Genomic DNA, 13,567 nt, shown 5'->3' with positions numbered 1-13,567 from the left:
GACCTCGTGATCCGCCCGTCTCGGCCTCCCAAAGTGCTGGGATTACAGGCTTGAGCCACCGCGCCCGGCCGACGTATAACATTTTTAGTCAGCATTAGCAGAATGAAGAGGTGGCATGGTTGTCTCTGAATTAGTTCATCACTAGAACGTACTATCTGAAAACTAGCAACATTGATCCTTCTTACTTTATTGTTGCTATTTCTATTGCCAACTAAGATAAGAATGAACATATGTGGATTTCACTATTTTTGTCTCTCAGCCAAGACAAAGGAAGTTTCCATAAGCCTGGCAAGAAAGGACAAGCAGAATTCAGAAAGCCTCACTAGAACTGATTCTATTTGACAGGCTGGTCTTGTTCCCTCTTCTACCTTTTCACCTCTAGCAACAGCTGTTCGTTGTTTTACCTGTCATAATTTTCTCTTTTTAAGACAAGTAGGCTAATTATGCCAGGAGTGGATCAAAGGGGACAATCCTTAAGCAAATTTTAAATTAGCACATAGGAGGAAATGAGATTGGTAATTTGGCCTCAAGTCTTGACCTTTCCTTTTTTTTTTTTTTTTCTTTTTGCTACAGTTCATATCTCTAATTGTTGTTTTGGCTCTGTCATTGGTGATAATACAATTTCAAATAATCTCCAGTGTGCCAGGGTAGAGAAATGGAGTAGGAAATGATGGTGAATATCAAAAGCCCATATGCTTTATGTTCTCCTACAAATAGACTTCAAGAACTTGTGTGGAAATAATTGCAAGAAAGTATAGATAGTCATATGCTCTTGGCCAAAAATCGTCCTTTTCTATCAGAGTACATTATTCTCTTCAAATAAGCAGCACATATTTGGAAGATTTGCCCTTGACAAGTTCAGATTGAGGCACTGACAAGAGAGAAAAGGTCACACCAATCAACTCCAATAATGGAGTAACTGAATTCCCTTAGTAAATGCTTCAGATGACTCCAGTTACCTCTAGTTCACGCTCATATACAGCTATGTTTAGAACTACAGAAATGCTAGTCTCCTTATTCATTCATTGAACACTCACTGAAAACTCAAGATTAGGACTAATAAATCCGGGAGTACAAAGACTAATAAAATGTGGTCCTTGTCCTCAGGAAGTTTGCACTTTTGTAACATTAGCATGGGGTCAAACTGTTTTAGATGCCTCATTAATAGTTTGAGAATCAAATGAGTTTTTTACATTTGTATGAAATGTGATGATTTAGTCAATAAGTTGTGTGTGTGTGTGTGTGTGTGTGATGTCTAATATCTAGAAGTCTTCAGCATATGGTTGTACAGGTTGTATACTGAACAGTATCTAGAAGTCTGCAGCATATGGTTGTGCAGGTTGTATACTGTATAGTTCTGGGGGCTTCCATCTATCCTGCAGTGTGCAGTGCAAAGCCACAGATGCATATATAGCATCCCTGAGCTTCTACTGTATGTCAGAGGACATAGCGCTAAACAGAGTTTCTACCTTCTTGGAGCTTGCATTCTAGTAGTTATACATGCAGACAATGAGCTGGCTTCTGCTATCAAATCCCATACCATTTTTCCAGTACCATTTTAAAGTATGTGGCTTGACAATCTTTTGGTATAACCCATTATGAAAATGGGTATTAGATGTATAAATGATTACACTGATCATTGAATTTATAACAATAGCTATGTTAGTATGCCCGTACTAAAGAATAAGTGAGAATCTAGTAGCTAAAGGCTAACCCATTGTATTTTGAAATCTTTATGTTTTCTTTCTATAAAAAATGGGAAGTCTTTTAAAAGTGTATTCCACATGCATCTTCCCTAGTAAACAGAGTATGCATGGCAGATTGAGAAGATCCCTCTTTGTACTGTGTACTTTGTACACAGTTATATCTTCTTATGAGGTATGTAAAGGTAAGGTAAGTAACCTGCAGTGGTGTCACACTGGTTAGAAGGCCTGATTGCACTAGGGAAGGTTCTCATTAATTTTATGTTCAAGGTTTTTTTGTCTTGCCCCTGACTCCTTGTCCAATCTCACCTCCAGCCACTCTACTGTGATCACCCCACTCTCCAATTACATGAGCTCCGTGCAGTCACACAAGCAGGCCAAGCTCCCTCACAGTTCATTTGATTAAGCAGCAATATCCCTTCCCCTCTTCTCTATCTCCTCTTTGTCTTTCAGTACAGTTGAACGATCACCTTTCTGAAACAGTTTATACACCCTGCCAGCCAGGCTGGGTTAGGTGCCTGCTGAGTCTGCCACTCTGCACAGTTTTAGTGGACACCATTCCAACTGCATGCTGGAGAGCCCCTCCTCTTTTTCCAATAGTATCCTGACTATGCCTCTATGTACTTGCCACCCTGTTCTTTTATATTGCTTCCCAGCCTCTCTTGAGGGTAACTGCTTTGGGATCTGAAGCTAAGCCTTATTTCTACTTGCCAGGTATGAGGTGGATTCTCAATGGATAATTGTTTGAATGACAGCTTCATATGGCACAGCACATAATTTAGGCACCCCCAAGATATATAAGGCTGGAATTTCTCTCTTTGGACATGCTCAGATTGTTTACTTGCATGTCTGGTGGGTTTTTTTTCCCTATTGTAATGCCTATCCTTCAAGTCATTGCTCCCATTCTCAGGGGCCATGCTGCTGGTCTCTTCGCAGATGTTCATTACCACTAAAGAACACTACTCCTTCGCCTCTTTTCAGTTGCTATTTTCCTCCTCCTTCTGCCCCCCCTCTTCCCCACAGTCTGCTTCTCCCTCTTCGTTTTGTTCCTGTTCTTTTCTGTTTGCTTCTCGGCAGTAGGGGGCCTGTTTTTTAAACAATTGCCTGCTGAGAATGCATAGTTTTAGAAGCCCATCTCAGATCTACGTTATATTTCCCATGACATTTATATGGTCAGTATTCTCTCAGTATTTGCAGTACTGTGCTCACTAAGACTTATTTTGAGGTGTGCAGTTATTACTAACCTCTGAGGGTGATGACTGGCAGCTGTGTATGTGAGGTTTATCTACAATTTTTAAATAGCAGTTCCTTTCTGAAGCACGTAATGTCACCACTTCCCTTGCTTTCCAGGTTCTGTATTTTTAGGATTACACTTCATCATCCAGATCTAAATGTATCTGTGTATCTGCTAAAGTTAATGAGGTATAAGAGATTATTCAAAGGTCACATTATCCTCAACTGCAGGCACATTATCCTCAACTGTCATTTGTCCAACACTGATGAGAATCTGAGTCTTTTATGTAATTGCTCATGGCACTACCATTGCTTTCTATGAAAATTATGGAAGAGAGAAGCTTAGTTCTTTGTAGCTGCTCATTTCCTCTTAACTTTGTTAGTACTCACCCAGGAACCCTGCCACCTCTACACTGCTCGCACTGCTATAATACTTCACAAAACCATGATCACGTTTGAAATGGAAACAACCTTGGGGAACTTTGTATTGGTAACAGTAATGATGGGAATTTGGAGCCCAGGTTGGAAGGGAGGATCTGTGAGAAAGGTGTGGAGCTGATAATTTTGTAATATTTAGAACAATGTAAAACCTGAGACTTTTTATACCCAGCTTCCCTCATTCTTAGGACAATAGTGCCCATATTCTTACGTATTTTGCTCATCTATGATTATTTAGCTCAGAGTCAATGGCAAGCTTTTACACTTACATGAAAGTTTTAAATGCCATTGTTCTTCGTAAAAGAAAGCTACAAATTATGTAGATATTTCTGAAGTCTTGAGTAGTAGTTTCTAGCTAAGATTCCATGCCTATGAAGAAAGTTGGTTAAATGATTTCATGTGTTTTCAGCATGAACAAAATCCTCAGCCAAAGAAGCTGTAAATGAGAATTATTTAGTTTTAAAAGCTTAAAAAACACCTTCAAAGATCACTATAATTTAAAAACCTATTAGGATGAATTATTGAGCTATATCCTACATCACAAAACCAATTTGGAAACTCAATTTAATGAGCTTAGCTGTCAATGTTTGCTAAATTAATTGGAAGATACTGTATTTTCCCTTTCTTGAGCTGTGTAGACACAGCCCTTTTGGCTGGAACACACTTTGTTACTTATAAACCAATGAACTGAATTCTGATGAGGTCATGTTTTGACGTAGGATGAGGACAAATAGTAAACTTCCTTAAGGATTTTGGAAGATACATGAAAAGAGGCAGCCAACAGAGATGAGGACTGACTGCATGAAGTACATTGGAGAGAATAGACGTTTCTGCTGCTAAAAACTATTAATATATTATTTTTATTATGAATTAGTATAACTAGGTACCACAGTAAATCAATGATGATAAAACTTTTCATTGCATGCAGTCAAAAATCAGAATTGAGCCATATTTTAAAATCTTTCTATGCCTTCTCAGAGTCTGGTCATCATTTAAAATATCTGTGAGTTGCCTGATTCTTGTTGTTCATTAACTACTTTAGAATGACACATGGGATGCAGTGGTAAGCTTAGTGTTTTTGCAATATGTAGAGAACTTGTTACTGCCACATTTGTGATGGCACCAAAGCTGTCATGTAGATGTGTTGCAGTTGTATTTTTAGATCCAATGTTAATGTAATGTTTAACTGACAGCTGTTGAAATTTTGAACTTTTAAAGAGATTAAAAATTGTAATGAAATTGAGTCTTAAAATATTGTTTTGTTGGCTCAACTAGAAACACTTTCAAATGCATTTAGTTGAAACTGATGTAATGATGAATTTCCTACCTGTATAAACCCTAGTGCTAGAAATCTTATTTTAAAAACTCTTGTTTCAAATTATAAAACCTGTAACTAGGAGGTTTGTATTCATTTAGTTGTGTGCATATGAGTACAAGTATGTGTACTTGTCTAAACTCATTTTTATATAACCTACATTTAAAAGCAGTCCTAAAAATTCTAAATTCTAAATTTCCTCCACTGTGCCTGGTCAATTCTAAATTTCCTAAAAATTCTCAATTTTATTTGTACATTATAATATGAAGAGGAGAGTTATTCTTTTTTTTTTTTCTTGAGACGGGAATCTCGCTCTGTCGCCCAGGCTGGAGTGCAATGGCCGGATCTCAGCTCACTGCAAGCTCCGTCTCCTGGGTTTACGCCATTCTCCCGCCTCAGCCTCCCAAGTAGCTGGGACTACAGGCGCCCGCCACCTCGCCCGGCTCGTTTTTTGTATTTTTTAGTAGAGACGGGGTTTCACTGTGTTAGCCAGGATGATCTCGATCTCCTGACCTCGTGATCCGCCCGTCTCGGCCTCCCAAAGTGCTGGGATTACAGGCTTGAGCCACCGTGCCCGGCGAGTTATTCTATATATTTCAAATGATGCATAGTGTGGGCAAATAACGAGACCTCCTCTCTACAAAAAGTCAAAAAATTATCCTGGTGTGGTGGCACGTGACTGTGGTCCCAGCTATTTGGAGAGCTGAGGTGGAAGAATCACTTGAGCCCAGGAGTTCGAGGTTGCAGTGAGCTGTGATCACACCATTGCACTCCAGCCTTGGTGACAGAGACAGACCTTGTCTCAAATAATTAATTAATTAATTAAAATAAAATGATGTAAAAGAATAATTTTAAATGAGAGTTGCTTTGTTTTTGTCCATTTTTTATTTGTGCTTGATAAGAAACAATGAGATAGCAATCTAAGCTGTTGATAATTCCCAGAACATTCCTTTAGAGTGCTCTAGACAAAATTATACACAATTGGTTACAAGGGGCCTTCTGATCAATTTAAAATGCCTCTGTTTAGGTTCATTCTATTTAAATTCAAATTCACTAGGGAATAAGTCATGTATACCTTTATAAAGTTCTTAATTTAGTGCCCAATTCCTTGTCAATGTTCAAAATTAATTTACTATTACTGATCATAGTAATGAGTCATTCGATTTTACACATTAAGAAAAATATTTTCAAGGTCAAACTTTATATTATTTAATACAATGCTTTGTTATTGATCAGATTTTTGATCACAGAACAGAGAATGAATGAATCTATACAATGATATCTTTCCTATATGAGTATGTCTAACAAGCATATCCATTAAAGGGTATTTATTATAAAGCAAATATACCATGGTAGCATTTAGCATATTAAACCACAAAGAAATTATGAGTTAGCATGAGAAGTGGCAACATTGCTTATTTATATTCTGACAGATTTAATTGTTTTTTAAGAATTGTTCATGAGGTAATTTTATTTTTGATGATCTTTATGTATAATGATAGAACATAGATGTTTTCTTCTGCAGCCTAAGAAGGATGCATTTTTAATAGCCTCACAACGTAATATTCATATTGGTTGTCTAGTTTTTAGCGTTCTTTGGCAAAATTATGATTTTAGGGCATAAAAAATAGGATCACTTTTCCAGAGATAAAGACAGGGGAAGATAAGAGGTTTATTTCCTTTTAATGTTACCATCATCATCAAAATGTATTGCTTAATATTTATTTATTGGCTTCCTCTACTATCTGGTCCAGAAACAGGCTATTAATTATGGAACACATGCCCATAAAAACCTATATGAAATCTCACGTAACTGAAAAATTTTTTAGTAGATAGTGAGAATACCTACAGAAACATGCTAAATACTATCTATAGGTTTTCCAGACTTTTAGTTACTCAGAGGCAAGAAATATGTGGTCCCTACATTTATTAATATGTATGTGTACTAGTTTCCCCATATATCCTAAATATTTGATTAAAGGCTGTGGGCATGAACATTATAAACACAAAATACTACATGTGCTTTTGCTCAGATAGGACTTTTATATTTGTTTTAGAAAATCAATCAATAAATAAAACAACTGCAGAATCCACTTAAAAAGCTGGTTTTGGAGAAGTCTAACTCCATCTCAAGGATTATCTAAAGCAGGTTCTAAGGAGCCAGTGAGCAGCCTGAGCAAATGCACTTCAATTAGGTGAAAGGGTGCTGAGTTTATCTCAAACTCTGTCAATATTCTCTGAGAGAGAGCTAGCAAAGAGCAACAGCCAAAAACAGGAAGTAAATTGAATTGCCACTTAAACAAGCATTATTGATATTATCCCTTTAAAAATCCATGAATTTATTTGCTGATGAGGACAGTCCTAAAATGCAACATAAGTAGAATATACAATCTGATATCTCCAGTAAGAAAAAATTAAATCATAATCATAACAACTAACATGGAGCTTGAACATTTGGCGTCAACTCTTTTAATTGACAGATAAAAAATACTTGACCCTAAAGCAGTTTCATCACTTATTCAAGGATCACACAGCTAAAAAGGGGTAGATGAATAAATGAAACTAAATTTTACCTTTCCTCCATTGTACCCATTGCCGTATTTCCCCAACTCCCCAGGATAGCTCCAATTTACGTGTTACTGTTTTCCTAGTATAGTTGTAAGTAGTTATCCTACTTACTCTGTGCCTGGTTCGATGATAAATAATCCTATGACCACATCAAATATCAAATAATGAAATATAGGGAAAAGAGAAAAGAATAAATTATGTAAGAGTGGGTGAGAAAGATTCGGAGGTGATGAATGGATAAATAAAAGCAAGAAAGTAAAACAGAAAAAGCTTAGAAAGAGAATAGAAAATTTGGGGGAAAAACAGGATAGAAATAGGTTGATTTCAAAACATGGAGGAGGAAAAGGAATATAAATTATTTGTAAATTTAAGAATGCAGGTTTCTGAGTCATAAGGATCCTAGGTTCAGCCTCCCATGTTTTATACGCATGCTACAAATTCATGATTAAGTGAGATTTCTGAGATCTTTAATTAGAAAAGAAACCACAAGTAAATTGTGGAAACATCCACAGCTAAGTGATACTCCAAAAAAGCAGTCATTTTAAATGATTTGCTCTAAATCTAAGCAGTTTCTATGCAAGTGGCTAAGGTATACTTGGAGATTCCTTTAGCAGTAACTGCAGGCATTGGCAAGCCTAATAAATATTAAACTGAAATATATGTCCTTATATCACTCAAATATGGTGGTATATATTGCTCCCACAAAAAGCTGGGAAGTCTATGGTTGACTTGCTCATTTCTGTTTCTGCCACTGAATCTTTTTCTCCATACCCTGCCAAATCTTTGCAAGAAAAACTTGACATTAAACGCCATAACAAATATTGTTCATAGAAGTTCTTGGATCTGCGAATTGTAGTTCAGTATTCATTTGGTTGTGACATTTCATTTCTTCAAACTTAGAGGCAGTGTGCCAAATATTCACCATTTATTATTCATTTGCTACTTTTTTATTGCCCTTCCTTTTATTTTTGAGTGACTTTTTCTTCCTCTTAATTCTCCTCTCTTAAAATCTCCTTTATCTTCTTCCGCTTTCCTATTCCATTTCTACCCACTTTCCACCCTTTGATAATTGAGCCCATAAGGGCAATGTATTGGCTTCAGAGAAGAGCAGTGGGCCCAGAGTGATGCTTTGAGGGACCTGCACTGCCAGTCCTGCTGAAATCATCCATAGTCCACAGCCAGTGTTAGATATTTCTGAGACCATCAGTAAAATGACAATTATCCTAACCTTACAGGAAATAAACCATGGCAAATAATATTTTATAATGACAAATGTATTGTTTAAATTGTTAACCATTTGTGGATGAGAATCATTCTGATTATACATTTTTCACCTTAATTCTTATAAATGTAGCAACAATATAAAGAGTTTGTAAAATAAAAGGAAAACACTCAGCCACCTGCCTATTATTTTTAGAAAATGACTAATATGTTATATGCATTCTTTTCTAGTGTTTTAAAGTAACATTTTTAATTACAAAACACACACACACACACACACACACACACACTGTAGATAAAAAGAAAAATGAGGAAAAGTAGAGAGAGGAAAAATGAACATAAGCATGGCGTTATTTCCAAGAATTGGGAAGTCTCAGAAGCTCAAACCCACACCCAGAGGAAGAACGCCCAGTAATCTTAAAAACTTAGACCAGTGGGTCTCAAATTTGAACATGCATCAGGATCACTGAGGGGGAAGGAGACTGCTAAATACTGATGGCTGGGCACCATCCCCCAGAGTTTCTGATTGAGTGTATCAGGGGCCCAAGAATTTCCATTCTCTAGCAGTTTCCAAGTGCTGCTGCTGCTGCTGGGAAGTGACTCCTGAACTCATTCCAAATAGCAGATTTATAGGAGGATTTCATCTGACTCTGAGATGGAGATGTCCTTGATTTGCTATTTTTCTTACATTTATCCATAACAATCAATCAAGTTTGAGGCAGTCCTTACCAATTTAATAACAATACCTTAGTATTTGTGATTTGTATACTTGTTAAAGAATACTTTTAAACCAGAGAGATGTTGTCATTATTTCTATTTTGTAGGTGAAGAAATTGAGACCTGATGTACTGGTTGTGAGACTGGAATAGAGCTCACTTTTCTTCCTTCTGGTCTATGATTTTTCCCAGCTTGTCAGGTTGTCAAAGGATCATGCCCAGGGTAAGGGAACAACAGGCTGCCCATGTCCAGACTGAAAGCTCACCACAATGAAAAGGTCTTGGCTGGACATCCAGTCCACGGCATCAGAAAAGTTTTTAAGCTGACTTGGTGGCTTGAACTTTCACAGAACTATGCAATATGACAAGGAAAATTCAAGCTTGCAAGAAGCATTAAAGGGGTTGCAAGACTGGCTAGGAGAGAGCCGACAGCACTCATCAGGGGACCCAGGACAATGATAATGGTAGTTGGGAATGTGTCTCTGGGGTCACAGATTACCAGCTCCTTGCTGTACATGCTGTGTACCTCACCACCCTAAGACTCCACTTCTAGAACTGCAAAATGTGTCTAACAACATACTTACCTCAATTGAGTTTTTCTGAGAAATAACAGTTCAGGAAATATGTAGTGTTAGCTCTCAAGGCACATGAAGTAGCACACATGCCTTTCATTTGGTTTTATCTCCACATTAACTAATATGATCATGATAATGATAATTTAGTAGACACTTAAGAAATAGCAGTTGACCATCTTGGTATTAGACTGTTGATATTAGTATGTCTGCATTTCTATCAAACTATTACTCTTTCACGTTGGATAAGGTATATTGCTTCCAAATTGTGGTTCGATTATCAAGAAAGCAGGACTGTAAAATTACATTCCTATCATCTGTCTTTGACTATGAACATAGACATTTCAGTTTGGATTCATCTTGAAGCTGGCTGCTTGAGCATCAAGGTTTGTAAGGCTGTGAAAGGAGACCTTCAATATGTGGATTGCAGGTGAACTGAGAGCACTCATTCAGGAGTTGATAATAGCTGGTTGTGTAAAAGTCTCCCAGATTGTCTAAATTTTAGCTCATATCAAAACATGCAAATTTTTACCTAACATACCTACACATTGAGAGGAGGCATGATTACAAAATGCAAATAGGGGCCGGGCACGGTGCCTCAAGCCTGTAATCCCAGCACTTTGGGAGGCCGAGACGGGCAGATCACGAGGTCAGGAGATCGAGACCATCCTGGCGAACACGGTGAAACCCCGTCTCTACTAAAAAATACAAAAAACTAGCCGGGCGAGGTGGTGGCCGCCTGTAGTCCCAGCCACTGGGGAGGCTGAGGCAGGAGAATGGCGTGAACCCGGGAGGCGGAGCTTGCAGTGAGCCGAGATCCGGCCACTGCACTCCAGCCTGGGTGACAGAGCGAGACTCCGTCTCAAAAAAAAAAAAAAATACAAATAGGTAGGACTCGGATTTATTCACTCACATGACCACCTACTATGCCTGAGCTGTCCTTTTCTACTGGGACCAGCACACAGACCCCTGGCACAGCCCTTGACCTCAATGACCTCAGTCTGGTGTGCAGCACCTTGTTTTGTATATCTGATGGCTCAGACACCTGAAGACTGTGACCCTGAAGTATACTTTTCTAGTTTCCTGTCTACTAATGAGAATGGTTGTTGTGCTTGCCAGGGTAGCAAAGATAATTTCCATTCTCACCTCCCTGGATTGCATTGATGCCAGCACAGGGTACTCCAAAGTGTTCACTGATAGAGGCCTCTAATCACAAATTACTGTACATGTCCAATGTACTTGAATTTTTCAAAGATGGTATGTATCTATCTTTCTGTGTATCTCTGTGTATGCGTGCACACATGTGAACCACCAAGACTTTGTTCACGGTACCAGAGTGTTATAATTAATGAGGCAGGGCAAATCATGTTAAGAAAAATACCACCTGATTGCCTTCTCAATATGTAAGCCTTGGGAAAAATGTTTATGTTCATACATAGCACAAGTCAGAGTTTTAAGATCATAGTAGTTGTAAGTTTAAAAGCTTGAATTTAAAAAGGCAACAAAAGAAATAATAAATTAAATTTGCTTGAAGGCAAATACAGACTTTGCCACTTACTAGATGTGTACCTTCCAGCAAGATTACTGCTTGTATCCCAAGAAATGGAAATATTTGTCTCACATTATTGTTTTAAGCAATCCATGAGCCATTGCAGACAAAATGCTGCCCATAGTGCTGGCGAGCAGTAGACATTCCATGAAAAGTGTTTTGATCATTGTTTATTCCCCGTACTCCCTCACAAGCACTCAAGATGTTTGTAATTTTAAATTAGGTTGTTGGATAGTCAGTACTTTAATACACTGGAATGAACCCTTAGTAGTATAATTTTAAATACTATGGTATGAAATTAAAGGAGATCTATAGACAGATGTGTGATTTTTTTTAAATGAATGAAATTCAGGGTGGCTGCAGGGGTAGGATGCCCAAGTCTAACCTAGTGTATTATATGCACCTTCCTATAAATTACACTGTACGTGACCACACTAATGTGAACATTAATTTAGCAAGCTCTCCCCTTTTGCTCATTTTGACTCTTCATCTAGAATGTCTCCTGTGTTTGATTGTTAAATTATACACCTTCTTTATACCCTCTCCTCCACAGCGCCCCCTTCTCTGATTCCTATAAACAAGTAGACAGCACATCACATCTCTAGCACTGTTTGTCTAGTGTTTCATATTTGTGTTTACACTTATCTCAATTATATTCCAAATTCCAAAAGGCCACCTTTATATTTGTTCACCCGAAGCACAATCCTGGGCTGAAAATAGGTAATATTTTAAACTGTAATTTTTTGGACAAAAGTTAGTGACGACAAACCACCACCAACAACAAAAAAAATAAGCATTTCAAAAAAGTTCTTAGAGGAAAAAGAAAGTGAACTTCTGGAAATAAGATGAGTAAATCAGGTAGAATTTTGAAGGTAACATTCTTGGTTTCCTGGACAAAAAAATTTCACAATTTGTTTGCTTATCTACCATCTTCTTTCTGTGATATAATGAAGAAAAAGAAAGGATTTAAAGCAAGCATGAAAGACTAAAGCCATCAGCTTCACAGTAGTGCAAAGCTTCACAGGGGAAAATGCAGAGATGTGTTTCAGTCTCAGAAGAGACTTGGGGAACTTCTGTGAATAAGTGAACTAGGTTCTGGAGTAGAGGCTCTCCTACAAGGACCTCCAGGAACAGACTCAGAGCTCTTTAATAAGTATTCCAGGGAGTCAGGCTTTCTTAGAAAAAACAAATTACTGTGAGAAGCCAGTACTGTGCAATTTCAGTTTTAAAAATAGCCAGTATTGTTAAGGCTGCTGTGTGCACGAGAGAAAAAGAAAGTCTTTGTTAATTTTCGTGTCGGCTTCCACATTAAAACAGAGAAGCTCCACTGAAATTCTTGCCTGGCCAAATACTGCAAAGGTTATAAGGTTCGTATCAATTAGAATCACTTTTGGTCCTTCCAATGACAAACTTTTGGGAGGGAAGAGGTTATGTCCCCTTTTAAGACATCAGTCTTTCAATAAAGGACAGGCGAGTGATGGCTCTGCCTCTTTCACTTAGGACCAGAGCTGTGCCTCCCTGTCTGTTTCAGCTTTTCATTTGCCTAATTGCCCTGGGAGGCTGGCAGGGACATTCCCTGCAACTGTGGCTCTGCTGACTGCAGAGACCCTACCTGGCACTCTAAGTTGGTGCGTCAGCATTTTAGGTTGAAATGAATGAAAAATCAATCAGGATGACTGCAGTGGTAGCGTGCACAACTCTAACCTAGTTGGTTCATAATTGTCAACTATTCACCGTAGACCCAAGCAGTATTTAAGATGGTAAGTGAATCTGTAACAAATGTGCTGCTTCTGCTTAATCGGGCACTTTTTTTTTTGTCCTCTTTTCTATTTGGAACAGGCAAGTCTAACCTGCTTAGGAAGCCACATGTAAAATGAATGATGATGTCAAGTTTCATGCAAATATTATCTGCCCTGGCTTCAGATTCAATTTCTAATTAGACCAAGTGATAAATACTCATATAGAGACATAACACATTGCTGTTTTATTAACTTGTGTTGCAAATTCAGAGGCTTAAATTTTTTAAGGGTCTGTTTATGTTTTTGCCACATCTCTTTGTTACTTGCTGTAATTCTCTGTATCAAAACTACAGTGTTTTAAATTTCTAGATTTACAGTTCTGCAAAGATAGAGTTAAACACTATTTGGACTCTGGCTGCATGATGGTAGCTGGAACTGTTCAAAGCTGCCGTCTTCAGCTCTCAAAGGCAGCTACAGTAACTTTCTGAACAGATTGGGTTAAATATTTTTACA

The 13,567-nt window shown here is 37.9% G+C and overlaps 1 protein-coding gene across 1 annotated transcript in view; it reads left to right on the top strand.

The window, feature by feature from the left end:
* HAPLN1 (hyaluronan and proteoglycan link protein 1) overlaps positions 1-13,567 on the top strand; it is an 82,778-nt gene that overhangs the window by 34,404 nt on the left and 34,807 nt on the right. The gene's annotated exons all lie outside the window — the stretch shown is intronic.

Source organism: Colobus angolensis, unplaced genomic scaffold (assembly GCF_000951035.1).
Source record: "Colobus angolensis palliatus isolate OR3802 unplaced genomic scaffold, Cang.pa_1.0 Scaffold23, whole genome shotgun sequence".
NCBI lineage: Eukaryota > Metazoa > Chordata > Mammalia > Primates > Cercopithecidae > Colobus > Colobus angolensis.
The sequence above is the reverse complement of the archived record's forward strand: the minus strand, read 5'-3'. Positions and strand labels throughout refer to the sequence as shown.